The following is a 14,223-nucleotide window of genomic DNA, read 5'->3' on the forward strand; positions in this document are numbered from 1 at the left end:
TGCAATGTTTTTTATTTAAATGATGATTTAGTAATTATTGTTCCTCGTTATTTTATTATCATCAGTAGCTGAACTGATTGTCACTTATGCTTGTTCACTCATCTACCCTATCAAACTGACAGCTTATTCTTGTAGAAATGGCAGGTCAACTCAGATTATCATTCAACCCCTCATCTCTTGCCTCTCTCTGGTGTTAAGTCAGGTTTGGGATACTCCCACAACTCCACCTCTACCCTGCTAGATCTACTGATACAAGAAAGTAAATAATGGTTTGGCTCTCAGCATGGCCTACTTTGAAAAAAAGCATGTGCTTCCCAAGTCTGTCAAGGTATGTGCCCACCCTTGCTGGGTCCCATTATTTGGTCCACATATTACTATATTGACAGCTACTCCTCATAGACTGTTGTTCCCTGGCTTTGCTCCTTCCTTATTTCATATTCTTCTCTGTGGTTTGCTATTGTTGTTTTGGTATTGTTGGTTTCATCGAGCAGAGTAAAAGAGAAACGTTGATTCAAATCTTTAATTGGAAGTCTCAACAGTTTATTTTAATGCAATTCAACTCAATAAATATTGCGTGCCGGGAGGAAAAAGGGTCTGTGTTTAATGCCAAGGAGAGTAAAAAGATAGAGGTAGAAACCCATAGCAAGCGTCTGAAAAACACAAGTAATCCCATTCTTTTGGAACACAAGTGAAAAGAAAGAAATCCACATCTATCACTATAGTGGCGATAAGACTGTTGTTTCAGCAGAAAAGTCTTTGCAACTTTGCCTTAAGCGAAATAGTCCAGTTTCTGTTCTGGGAACCCTCAGAACTATCCTAATAATAACAGTGCTTGGAATTATTAATAAATGATGCTGAACCGTCTAAATAATTATGGTAACTAATATTCAGTAGGTTTTTTGGTCGGTACTTTCAGAACCATGTGGGCCACTTAACAAAATAGAGTTTCATGAAAAAAAAGACCAAATGTAGGATAAACACTTCTCTGGAGTGGTTCCTTGCCTAGCTAGGAATGTGTGCCTAGCTAGGAGTGTGCCTGTACCCAGCAGGTTAAAAATATTGATCACTCTTCTGTGGTAATTAAGCCAAAAAAGACTTTGTGTCTCTTCAGGAGGCCAGGTAAAAAATAAATGGGATCAAGGGGCTTTGGGGACCCTGATGATGCTGCAGGCAAGGAAATGGATTTCAATACAACTAAGCAGGAAAGGGAGTTGGTGGCCACTCTTTATTCTCCTTAAATCTGGGAGTATTGGGACCAAAAATTAAACTGCAAGATTTCATGAGGTTAAATTGCTCCTCCTGTCTGCCCCAAATCATGACAAAAAGCCTTCACCTCAAAGAACTGGTAAATGACTCTCAAAGCATTTACTCATTCATTTACCCCCCCCCCCTTATCTTCCTGTCCATTCCCTTTTCTCTGTCTCCTCTGTATTCACCCAGCAGCCATATTCTTCTCAGTCTCTGGGTTCTGGGAAGAAACCAATGAAGCTCTGACCTGCTATTTGTAAAACAGATCTTACAAGGTGAACAACGGGCTTTTTGTTCTGTTTCTGAGTCTTGTGGGATGTCCTACAGATGGACTAGCTATGGGAGCCCTTGAACTGGAGAGGAACCTGGGATGAAAAAGCTTAAGCCCTGCTGACCTAACATCAGCTCTTGGCTTTCAAAAATGTTAGCATAAGCCCTTGTCAAATTTGTGATAGATGGTTCTGGATTAGAAATAACTACATGTAAGTAGATTTCTAGAGAATGTATTTGATTAACACATTAGCAGTAATAACTAGATGGATCTTATTGGGAGAGATGGAAGGAAGGGAATTGACAATTATGGAGCTAAAACCTCTTATGGAACAATGGTTCTCTGAAATGTGGTCCCCAGACCAGCAGCTTCAGCATCACCTGGAAACTTGTTAGAAATGCAAATTCTCAGGCCTCTCTTCAGACCTAGTGAGTCAGAAATTTTGTGGGTGGGGCCCAACAATCTGTTTGCACAAGCCATCCATTCTGATGTACGTTAAAATTTGAGAACCAGTACACTAGGGGAAGAAAAAGAACTCAAGGTATAGATCAATAGTTTTCAAGGTTTCACTAGCATCAGAATCACCTGGAGAGCTTATTAAAACAAGGATCAATGGACCCTACTCTAAGAGTTCCTGATTAAGTAGGGCTGGGTAGGGGGGAAGATGCTTTGCATGCTAACAAGTTCCTAGATGTTATTGTTGCAGCTGGTCCAGAGACCACACTTTGAGAACCACTGGTCTACACAAAAAAGGTGAGTAAGTGCAAGACTTCCTTGGCTCCAGGTTAAAAAAGGATTTTCTGGACTGAGGAGTTGGGGTCGGTGTGGGGTGGGAAGAGAAGTGATCACTGCACACACGTGTCAGTGATTTATAAAGAGAAAGGCTCGGCCTGCTTTGGGCTCTAGGGAGGCAGCAAGGCCTTGGAAGTCAGGGGTTTAGTTTCACTCACCAAGTTTTCTGCTGTCCGTGTGTGAGAGAGATAGGAAAGTAGTAGAAAGCCAGCAGTCCAGAAAGGACCAAGGAGACAATCTTCAAAGTGGCCTGCATGAACCAAGCATCAAGGACCAACCATGGTGGTGACAGGTCAGTAGACACCTACGGGGAGAAATCAGTTTGTAGAGCAGATCCCTCTCCTCAGACCCTGACTACCTAGCTCCTCCAGAAGCCTCCAGAACTCACTCATGAACTGGGGAAAAGTGGTGACATTTCCAAATGGACTTAGAGTGTCTTCACCACCACGTAGTGACAGGACCGACACCATCCCTAAAAGGGTGAAGGAAGCGGGGGTCAGGGTATAACCAAGAGAGTATATTTGAAAGGGTCCATTCTGTTAGCACCTCTCATAGCCTCTCTGAGATACTCTCTTTTTTTGGAGTATAATTGCTTTACAATGTTGCGTTAGTTTCTGCTGTACAATAAAGTGAATCAGCTATGTGTGTACATAGAGCCCCTCCCTCTTGGACCTCCCTCCCCTCCCATCCCACCCATCTAGGCCATCACAGAGCACTGAGCTGAGCTCCCTGTGCTATACAGCAGATTCCCACTAGCTATCTATTTTACCCATGGTAGTGTGTTTATGTCAAACCTAATCTCCCAGTTCATCCCACCCTCCCCTTCCCCCCCACGTCCTTAAAGATAGGGATTTTGAAAATTTAATTCCAATGATGCTGAGTCAACAGGAGTAAAGTGTAGCACCTCATGATAAACCCTTCAAGCTTGGACCTGAAATGACTGCCTCAGTTACCCTACCCAAGGGACGGGCCTGATGGAGGCATAAAGTAGAAATTGAGTTCTAAAACACGAAACGACTAATTACGAGGAAACAATTGGTAAAACTCAAATCGAGGGACATTCTACCAAACAGCTGGCTTATACCTTCAGATATGGACTGCATTTTAGATTTTGGAACTGTAGCAACAGTTTCCTAAATTTGAACAAAAATGAACCTGACTTTGTGGGTGTGGTAGATACAAATCTTAATTCACAGAACAGAATAGTGAAGTTCATAATTCATCACAAAGAACTTACACACCAAGAAATAGAAATTGTTTTCTTTTTTTCATTTTTGAATTATTTTTGAGCTTTTAATAGTTGGTGGTTGATTTCCTTCTTTGGGTGGTTAGCATGCTGTTCTCAGAGTGGGGTGTGCTGGAATTGTCCAGGGCAGGTGTGGAATATCACACAGTCTTGATTTCAGTCTTTCCCAGGGTGATAAGAGCCGCTGAGTTTACTGCTGACATCTGAGACAGGAAGAGTGGCTTCTTGCAATCTCTTTCAGAGTGACTGCTCTTTGATTTCTCTCCTACTGTGATCTTTCTTGCTTCTGAATTTCTGTAGCGCTTGCAATCTGAACCCAGCACCCTAACACTTGATTTTATCCGGCCCGGTATTTTTCGCCAGTTGTTTCATGTACAAATCACTCATCTCCCAACCCAGATGTAACCTTCTCAGAGGCAGGAACTGTGTCTTCCATTACTTTTGCATCCTGAATAGCATTGCACTGTACCAGACCCCTGTAAGCACGGAAGGAACAATGATCAACTTATTCACAGAATGCAGTGAAGGAATGAATAAATGAGTGGTAGTGTCCATTTTTCCTATTATTCAATTTAAAAAGCAGCTCCTCTCAGAAATATGTCTGTTGGATTTGAGAGAAGTTGAATAACAAATTATCTACTAAAAAGCTTAAGAATTCTCCATCTGCACATGACAAGTTATTATTTGATCATTAATGGTTACCTGTATATTCCTTTTAACTCCTTGTTAGAGAATTACTGCATGCCTCATTGTTTAGGGCCAATAATGATGCATCTATAAGCTTACTCGTTGCTCATCTCAAGTGAGCTGTTGGACAAACCAGGCAAGACGGTGAAATAAGCAAAATCTAGCTCTGATGTCCCTCCTTCTTCTGGCTACTCATACTCTCCTAAAATATCCCCCTAACCCCACTCTCCCATCTTCTTCTTAACTGTCAGTCAACCAATCAATTAGCTGGTAAGAGCTACAGTATTACCCTTCTATAGGACTACTTTTCTTTTAGAACAGGAGTCCTTAAGAGCTAGCTTTTAGACTCTAAATAAATGTATCTCTAAATTGTACACTTTCATATATTGAAAAGCCAGTGGGAGAGAGATTTAGGGACCAGGTTCCTTAAATCTCTCCTTCTAGGAAGAATCCCATTTTACCTGTTCAGGAAGCCAGTGCTAGTAAGATTTATGAAAAGAAGCCCATTTCTATATGAAGTTTAGGAATGCAATTTTTTTTCATTTTACATAGCTATGGTCATGCTTTGGGGAATGGATTTGGGCTAATGATACTTACAAATCACTGGTTTATAAATCAGAAAGACATTTATTAATTTGTTTATGCTTGCTTGTTATTAGAATATTCACGTATTCTGTTTAAGACATAGATGTCACATACCTGGTAGAAGTGTCAACAATTTCTCCTAGTATGCTCACAGCAGACATTGCTAATTAAGCAAGCATCCTTTCCTTCTTAACACAGTGCTCCAGGAAACCGTTGCCATTGCTCTGGACTGGTATGCAAGATAAAACCTTTCTGCCATGGCTATTCTTCCTAAAATCAAAATACCTAGGAAGTAATAATTTATCAGAATATTATTTGGTAAGAATGGAACCAGAGCAAATGACCTATTACAAAAAAAAATTTAGGAAATAAAATAACACAAGTGAAAATAAATTAGAACTAAGGAATTATAGAGTAGGAAGTCAAGACGAGAGGAGGGGCATGGCTTTATGTAGTTAATGTCATTAGAACTTGATATAAATTAACTGTATTCAGAAGTTAAGAAGAAAGGAAATGAAAGAAGGGAGTAGGGAAGGGAGGGAGGGAGGGAGGATGTTTTTGGATGGATTGTCACACGAGGGATGAGTGAGTTGTTAGACAGTGTCCTTATTTCTGTGACACATGCAGCAATGAACCTCTTAAGGCTATCCCTCAGTAAATGCCAAGGGCATAAGCCATAGGCAGAATTCAAGGAAGGCAGTTTCATAGTGGGTCAAGATAATGTGTTCTAATTTGATACCCAAAAAAGAACCTAGACTACTGAGAAGTGTGGGTGGATAATCCCAAAGGGAATTTGATGGTTTTGCAGAATATTTTCTACGTTTGGGAAACTACTGCCAACCCACTATACAGTACAACTTTGCCAACCCACTATATAGTACAACTTTGCCAACCCACTATATAGTACAACTTTGCCAACCCACTACATAGTATCACTTTCTAATGATCATAATACCAAAAAATATTATCATCCTTGGGTAAGACCTGATAAAATATTACTCTTCCTTTCTCCCTTTTAAGTAATTTTTAGAGTTTGCCAGAAACTTCTGTCATTGCATTCCCTCATACCATTGCTATGCCCTATAATAAGATATTTCTGAATTAGTTATATTTTAGAAGAATTGCATCTTGCAAACATATGAAACATATTAAATTGACAATGTTTTTCTACTCCATAGAGTAGCACATACTGGTACTGTGTTCTCAAACATAGCAGTTGTAATGTCAGTCACTTCCCAATCAAGAACAGTTCCTGGTACACCTAAGTGCTCAATAAATATACATTGAATAAATAAATATCAAGGAAAAAATAGATAAATAAATATCAAGGGCCCTCTTATATTATTTTCTCCCACATGCTCTAGGTTTTGAAAGAGTTTGTCTAGTAAACAATTTGCATTTGAAAAATAATGAATTTGCATTTTCAGATCAGCATGACATAACTTTGGCCCTGTTAATTCCGATTTTTTGTGCTGTTTGATTCTTACTGAATTTCACTTACAGAGAATGAAAGACCCTTCCTGTTTTGGAACATTGCCTTCGTTTTGAATCTTCTCTCAATAATATGTGCATGATACTTACCGCATACCATAAACAAAACTAAATTCCAGAGGCAGGGGACTTCCCTGGTGGTCCAGTGGTTAAGATGCTGCGCTCCCAATTCAGGGGACCCAGATTCGATCCCCGGTCAGGGAACTAGAATCCGCATGCCACAACTAAGACCTGGCACAGCCAAATATATACTAAAAAAAAAAAAAAAAAAAAAATTCCAGAGTGATTTAAGAGATAAATGTAGAAACTTAAAAAAAAATGTTTTGGGCTTCCCTGGTGGCGCAGTGGTTGAGAGTCCGCCTGCCGATACAGGGGACATGGGTTTGTGCCCCGGTCTGGGAAGATCCCACATGCCGCGGAGCGGCTGGGCCCGTGAGCCATGGCCGCTGAGCCTGTGCGTCCGCAACGGGAGAGGCCACAACAGTGAGAGGCCCGCGTACAGAAAAAAAAAAAAAAAAGTTTTAATTAAAAAAACTAAAAGAAAATTTAGATGAATAGTATTTATCTTGCCCACATTTAAGAAAGGAATCTAAGCATTAAAACATTAAGAAAAAATTAGATTTTATTGTGTAAAAGTTAAACTCTTCTGCACATAAACAACCCAAAGACAAACAAAAAGTAAGACTATATTTTCATTAATATGTAAAGGTTTACTAGCCTTCATTTACAAAGCATTCATACAATCAACAAGAAAAGTAATTTCTCAATGGAAAGATTGGCAAAAGACATTGACAATTTTAAGAAGAAAAAGTAAAAATAGCTATGAAAAACATTTAAAAGTGGTCAGCACTACAGTAATACATGGAAATTAAAATGACATACTCAATCTGACCTATCACTTTAGTACAAATTCAAGGATAATAATACTTAATACTGGCAAAGGTATAGATTTTCCGGAAAGCATTTTGGCAATATGTGCCCCAAACCTTTAAAGTTCCTGGGCAAACCAGGGCAAGGTTGTATGTATGATGTTATTTTTTATCATGTTATTTACAATGGCCAAAAACTAGGAAAGAAATCTAGATATCTAAAGAGAAAGGGAATGGTTAAATTAAACCATGTCATGGGAAAAAATTTTGATGAAATTGTGAAATCATGAGAAAATTCATATGAAGTAATATTAAATGATCAGAAAGAAACCGTGTATAGATATACATACAGTGTCATTTCAGTTATCTAGAACCTATATATCTGTATATGCATAGAAACAGTTTAGAAGAAAATATACCAAAAGATTAATTCTGTGTTGTATTAATATAAGTGATTTTTTCTTCTTTGTACTTTTCCTTCATTTTCCAAAATTTTCGCCAAAGCTCATGTATTATTCTCCCAGGTTTTATTTATTTATTTATTTTTGAGAAGTTCTTTTTTTTTTTTTACATCTTTATTGGCGTATAATTGCTTTACAATGGTGTGTTAGTTTCTGTTTTATAACAAAGTGAATCAGTTATACATATACATATATCCCCATATCTCCTCCCTCTTGCGTCTCCCTCCCTCCCACCCCTCCAGGCTGTCACAAAGCACCGAGCTGATCTCCCTGTGCTATGCGGCTGCTTCCCACTAGCTATCTACCTTACGTTTGGTAGTGTATATATGTCCATGCCTCTCTCTCGCTTTGTCACAGCTTACCCTTCCCCCTTCCCATTCCTCAAGTCCATTCTAGTAGGTCTGTGTCTTTATTCCTGCCTTACCATCTCCCAAGTTTTAAAAGGTACCATATGGAATAAAAAATGGAATGCCTGATCTAAATGAAAAATTCTAGAATGCTTCCCTATAACCCCTCAGCTCTTTCTAGGTGCGTACATTCTCTGGGCTCTGTTGTTCTCTGGGTTCTGGTGTTTTATGCCCTGAAGCTGTTCTCAACTTACCTCCCCAGGTGCAGGTGCACTTCAGTGATGGATGATAAAATTTCTCTAAGACTATATACCTAAGTTACTAAAAGCCAGGTCAAGCCAGATGTGTTGTTTGCAGTAAGAAAAGCAGACAGACAGTCACAAAGAGATAATCAAAGGGATCCCCGTCAGACTTCAGGAGCAAGCTTTCTGTCCCTCCCAGGAGCCTTCCTTGAATCCCGCTGGAGGGTTAGGGGTTCCTCTTCTGGCTTCTCGTGTTGTCCTGACCTGGCATCAGCATTTAATTCCTTGTACTGAGATCATCTATTCGTGTGCCCTTCTCCCCTCCCGGCCCAGGCTGAGAATTCCGTGTCGCAAATCTCTGTTTGACTCATCTCTGTAGCCTCAGAACACAGTAGTGGTCAATCAGGAAAGCATTTCTTGCCTAGTGCTTTCACCTGCACCTCGACCCTTAAAAACAAATTCAAATGATAAGTGAAAATAGTAGTTTCTTGAAACTAAGATCAGGGAACGACGTTGAATCCTGCCTGCTTCCTCAACTCCACATGGCAAATCAGACATATATAAAATTGGTGGTTTCGGATTGTTCTGGCCCAAAGCGGCTCTATGAAACCCAAGCCTTACATCATTATCTCATGTTCACTTACAACTCTCTCCATCCAACACACTAATCATTAATTTAAATAACCCCTTCTTTTAATGACTTTGCTTGGAAATGACTGCCTAAAACCATGAACTAGAGTTGAAAGTTTCTCATTTCACTGAAATTGGACCAACATTTCCTGTTATACACTAACTGCTGTGGTCACTGGCTGTTCCTGGCCTGTTGAGCCAGGGGCCTCTTTTCTGTTAGCTGCCCAGTTGTCTCATTTGTACAGCAGAGGCCAAGGCGACAGTGAGCTCTGCGGTCTGCAGGAAGATTCTGCAAACCAGTAAAATCCTTCCATTTGGGACTTGCCTATGCTGGAATATCAGTGCTGTCTGCTCTGCTTGCAAACCTTCCCAAGCCTTGTCCATCTGGGACACTAGAATCCTTAAAGGACCTCTACTCTGAAGTCTGGCCTGACTACTCTGGTCTCTAGGCCCTCCTCTGACTTTGTATGGGTTTCATCCCATGTCTGTTTCTCTCACTAGACTGTAAGTTCCCTGAGGGCAGGGATAATAGAGCATGTATTTTTGTAGCACAGAGCCTGAAACACAGTCAATAACAAATTGAATTGAACCACTGGGGGGAAAAATAGATGTTTTTAGTGCTTATTATATTTTTAGACTCACTCTGGGAGACATCCATTTCTAAACAGAATTCTAAGCTTTTCTAGGACACAGTGTAGTTGATAGAAATCTTTGATTCATAGTTCTATCATCTCTTAGCTTTATATACTAGTAAGTTAATATCTCTTGACCTTCAATTTCCTGAGCTATAAAATGGGAGTGATAATAATAGCATTGTTGTCGGGATAAGTGAAATTATGTCATTCTCCTAGCACATAGTAGGGGGTTAATAGTTGTTCAGCTGTTGGATGAAAGACTGTTGGATGCAACCAAGGCATAGGTGCTGAAATCACCTACAGGTGATTCAATGTATAGCCAGAGTTGGGAACCACTGGTATAAACTTGGGGGATAGGTTTTGCACCTGTAAAGTAAGCTTTAATACTAATGATATTGCCAAGGTAGCCAGTAAATTTGGGTCTCTTCCTGTTTTGAAAATTTTATGAAGGAATCTCACTGCAATCCACTGATCAAAAGATAGCTATTCATACTACATGTAAAGCACTATGTTAGGTATACTAGGAATATTTTTTAAAGTATATTAATAGGTCCCATCTACCTTTGAGTAATTTGCATATGAAAAGCAAACTTGTCCATTTCAAAGAAGCTCATAATTTCAGTTTTACAAGGAAGGACCAACTCAAGAATCACCACCCATATTTCCTTTTTCACTGGGTTTAAACCTGGTCACTGGTCGCTATTTCCTCACTCCCCTTACCACTACTACAGTGGGCTGGGTCCGTTACTCCATTATTCCACGTGGAGTAAGTTCTAGGGTGTTTCATTCTTGTTTCAAAAACACATTTTCCTATAAATATTCTGTGGAAAAGCCTTTGCATGGTTTTATAGTGGTAAGATAATTCTAGAGTGCCACATTTGACAAATGACATCAGCTAGCCTACCCTAGCCATAAACCATTTTAGAACTCTTATGCATAACTTGGCTTCAGGTCAAGGTGGTGTAATATGAACCAGCAGAATATACAGCACAGGGTGTCCTTAGCAGCCAACCTAAAGATCAGCAAAACTCATTCCTGTAAGAGAAGCTCATCTGTGAGGCAAGGTCGAGCCCAGTGTTCATCAGAGAAGGTTCGCTTAATGGAATTTCTCCTTGCCTGTAGGTACTTCTGCTTTGAAACTCTGTGGTGGTCCCTCTGGTTGCATACCTTATACCCATTCCCTCCCACCACCAATTACTGCCTTGTGTTCTTTGCTATAGGTATATCCATTTTGTTCAGGAATCAGATAGCCATATTCTTCAGGGGATGCTGGCCTCCTTTCCAGCTCCCACAGCGTCCAATCTTTTTTTTTTTTTTAAAAAAGGGTTTCCTCATCAGCCTTTTTTTTTACTAAATTTATTTATTTATTTTTGACTGCGTTGGGTCTTTGTTGCTGCGTGTGGGCTTCCTCTAGTTGCGGTGAGAGGAGACTACTCTTTGTTGCGGTGCACGGGCTTCTCATTGCGGTGGCTTCTCTTGTTGCGGAGCACAGGCTCTAGGTGCACGGGCTTCAGTAGCTGTGGCATGCGGGCTCAGTAGTTGTGGTTCGCGGACTCTAGAGCGCAGGCTTGGTAGTTGTGGCGCACGGGCTTAGTTGCTCCACAGCATGTGGGATCTTCCTGGGTCAGGGCTCGAACCCGTGTCCCCTGCATTGGCAGGCAGATTCTTAACCACTGTGCCACCAGGGAAGTCCCCAGGGTTCAATCTTGTCGGTTTAGATAAATTGTGGTAATTCAATTTCCTTTGCCAGTGATTGGTTTAGGAATAAGCATGTGACTCATAATTCTGGACAATTATGAGAGTAGAGGGAGCTTCTGGGAAGTTCTTGCTGTTCAAAAGGAACACAAAGGAAGATGTTTCTCATTAGGCCACTGGATATAGATTTGTGAAAATATGATGCTTAGCACTGCTGTAATTATCTTGCAACCATGAGAGAATATGTCTGGAACCAAAAGCCAACACAGTGAAAATGGTGTAATAGAAAGAGAGAAAGAATCTGTATTCCCCCATGAATTCCCCCATGAGTTCATTCCCCCATGAACTCACTGAGCTGCTGAATTAAAGACACGGATACCACCTGACCTCCATATTTCATTGTTATGTGAGATTATAAATGTCCTTCTTATCTAAGCCACTTTGGGTGGATTAGCTGTTCTTACAGCCAAACGCATCCCAACTAATACATCTGTGTTAGCCATATAAACAGATGTGGAAGAATCTTGTAGTAAGTGGTTGCTTACTCCAAAAACATGCATCTTAGTACTGGGGAATTTTCTGTTGGGAGAAAAATGTTTTTACTCATTCCTTTCTTAGTTTCTTCCCTTACAGACATAGCTTGTCTCCAACACCAGACTATGTCTCCCTAAGTACTTTACCACTGTTATTCACGAAGACCTGAGTGAGCCACTGACTTTGATATTTCATCAACATAAAACAGAATGGTAGTGCCATTTACACCAGACACAGGTACAAGGAAAGATGGGCCATAACAAGCCACTGCGGGCATTTTTTTATCTGTTGTTGTTGTTGTTGTTAACATTGACATTGAGCATTACCATAACCATCAGTCTGTCAAAACCTTCTCTACGTGTTCTACACATAATAGATGTTCAATAAATGTTTGTTGGATGAATGCATGAATAAACTATATTTGCAAATAGCATGTCAAGAAGGATTTAGAGACTTGGAGATATTTGAGGCTCCATTTTTGAGATAGAAACCCAAATACTAACTATTCTTTTTCTGCCACATCTAGTTAAAAGCAGCGAGTGTTAAGTAGTGCCCCTCCCTTTTTAAGAATGAGGTGCCCCCTCTCTCCTCTCTTGCTCCGATTCTCGTGCTTTCTCTCTCTCTGGAAATTTCAGAATTTAAGTGATCTGATCCTGTGAATATTTTTTTAAAAGCAGATATTTTCATGTCTGCAAGCAGATCTTTCTTTGAAGCCCAAAGAATTCCATCATTGCTCATTAAGAGTTTCTGATGCATAGGGGTGTGTGTGTGTGTGTGTGTGTGTGTGTGTCTGTGTGCATTTTAAGAGGGCTATGCGGTCATGTCAGTTCTATAGTAATTAGTTTACTGGATGACTTAAAGGCAAGGGACTGTATATAACAGTGCTTTGAAGAAGTGTCTTTGTCAGAAATATTTCATCCAGCAGACTGACTTTGGGATCTGGGGTAAAGATTGGCTTTGTTCAACATCCAGTGTACTTTCCCCCAGGGAAGGGCAGATTTGTGACATTCAGGGTGAGCCTGGGCAAGGAAGAAAATGTCTTCCTGTTTTATTGTGGAAACTTCATCATCTGTCTCAGAGAAGTGAGTCACTTCATACTAAGATTAAATGTCTCCAGAACCAGATCCTTCTCCCTGAGAAAGGTAGAATGACCTCAAAGGAGAGAAAGGAGCATCACGCTAAGATCAGGCTTCTCTGAAGCTCATTCTGCTTCAGAAATTAATTCCTCAGTGGATAGCGCTTCTCCAATAGTCCCATGAAGGAGGACAACGTGCTGGAGCAAAGGAAACCTGCAGGTTAAAGGTGCTTCCTGCAGTCCCTTGTCACCTGTGCGACGACACAAAAATTATTGGCTGAATCCCATTAATTAGTATTAATACTTCCACAGCAGAGTTGCTTGAATCTCAACCTAATACTTAATATTTCCTTATGAAACAGTGACTTGCTTATATGTCTGTCTCTCCCATTAAATTTTAAGTGCCTTGAAACCTGGTCCACGTTTCAAGTCATCTTTGAACTCAGTGCCTGAAATACTTACAGTAGCAGACACTCAGTAAATATTTGGAAGTGGAACTAACTCATTATGTAATAGTGAAAAGGCCCAGGCTCAATATAGTTGACAGGTATTTACTAAGCCTAGAAGAAATAAGGCAGAGACTGTAAATAGAGGTATTTTGCTTATATAATGAGAAGAGTCTGGAATTTGGAATCAGACAGGCCATGTTTCGAATCTGAGCTTTGCAACCCACTGGTTGTTCTACTTTGAGTTCATTGCTTAACCTCCCCAGCCCTCAATTTCATCCTCTGTGAAATGGAAATAATGACAAATTTTTAAATGAGCTGTTGGGAGGGATAAATGAGGTGGTGTTATGGGTTGAATTGTGACCTCCACATTCATAAGTTGAAGTCCTAACCCCCAGAGCCTCAGAATGTGACCTGATTTGGAAATAGGGTTCTTGCAGATATAATTAGTTAAGATGAGGTCATACTGAAATAGGGTGAGCCCCTAATACAACATGACTGGTGTCCTTATAAAAAGGGGAAATTTGAAGACAGACATACACTCAGGGAAAACACCATGAGAAGCAACCCTGGGAGAAGCAACCCTGTCTGAGAAAGGGAAGGAGAGCTTCACAGAGGGACTACAGTGAATTTCCATCCTGAGGGATGAGTAGAAGTTTGTTTAAGTAATATGGAAAGTGCAGATATGGGGAGCTGAGTTAAACATGACGAGTCAAGGGGGGGACTTCCTGGAGGAGGAAGTCTGAGCTGAGATTTGAAGGAAGGAGGATGGCATGGAAACCCACGGTGAAAGGAACATAGTTCAAGTACCTTATCATAGTCAGGGAGACATGTGGGAGAGGAACCTGGAGGTATTGACAGAGGTGAGGACATGAAAGGTCTTACTGGCCATGCTAAGTAGTCTAGACTTTATCCTGTTGACAGTAAATAACGTATATATATATTTTTAAAATAAATTCATTTATTTAT

This window comes from Pseudorca crassidens, chromosome 2 (genome assembly GCF_039906515.1).
Source record: "Pseudorca crassidens isolate mPseCra1 chromosome 2, mPseCra1.hap1, whole genome shotgun sequence".
Classification (NCBI taxonomy): Eukaryota; Metazoa; Chordata; class Mammalia; order Artiodactyla; family Delphinidae; genus Pseudorca; species Pseudorca crassidens.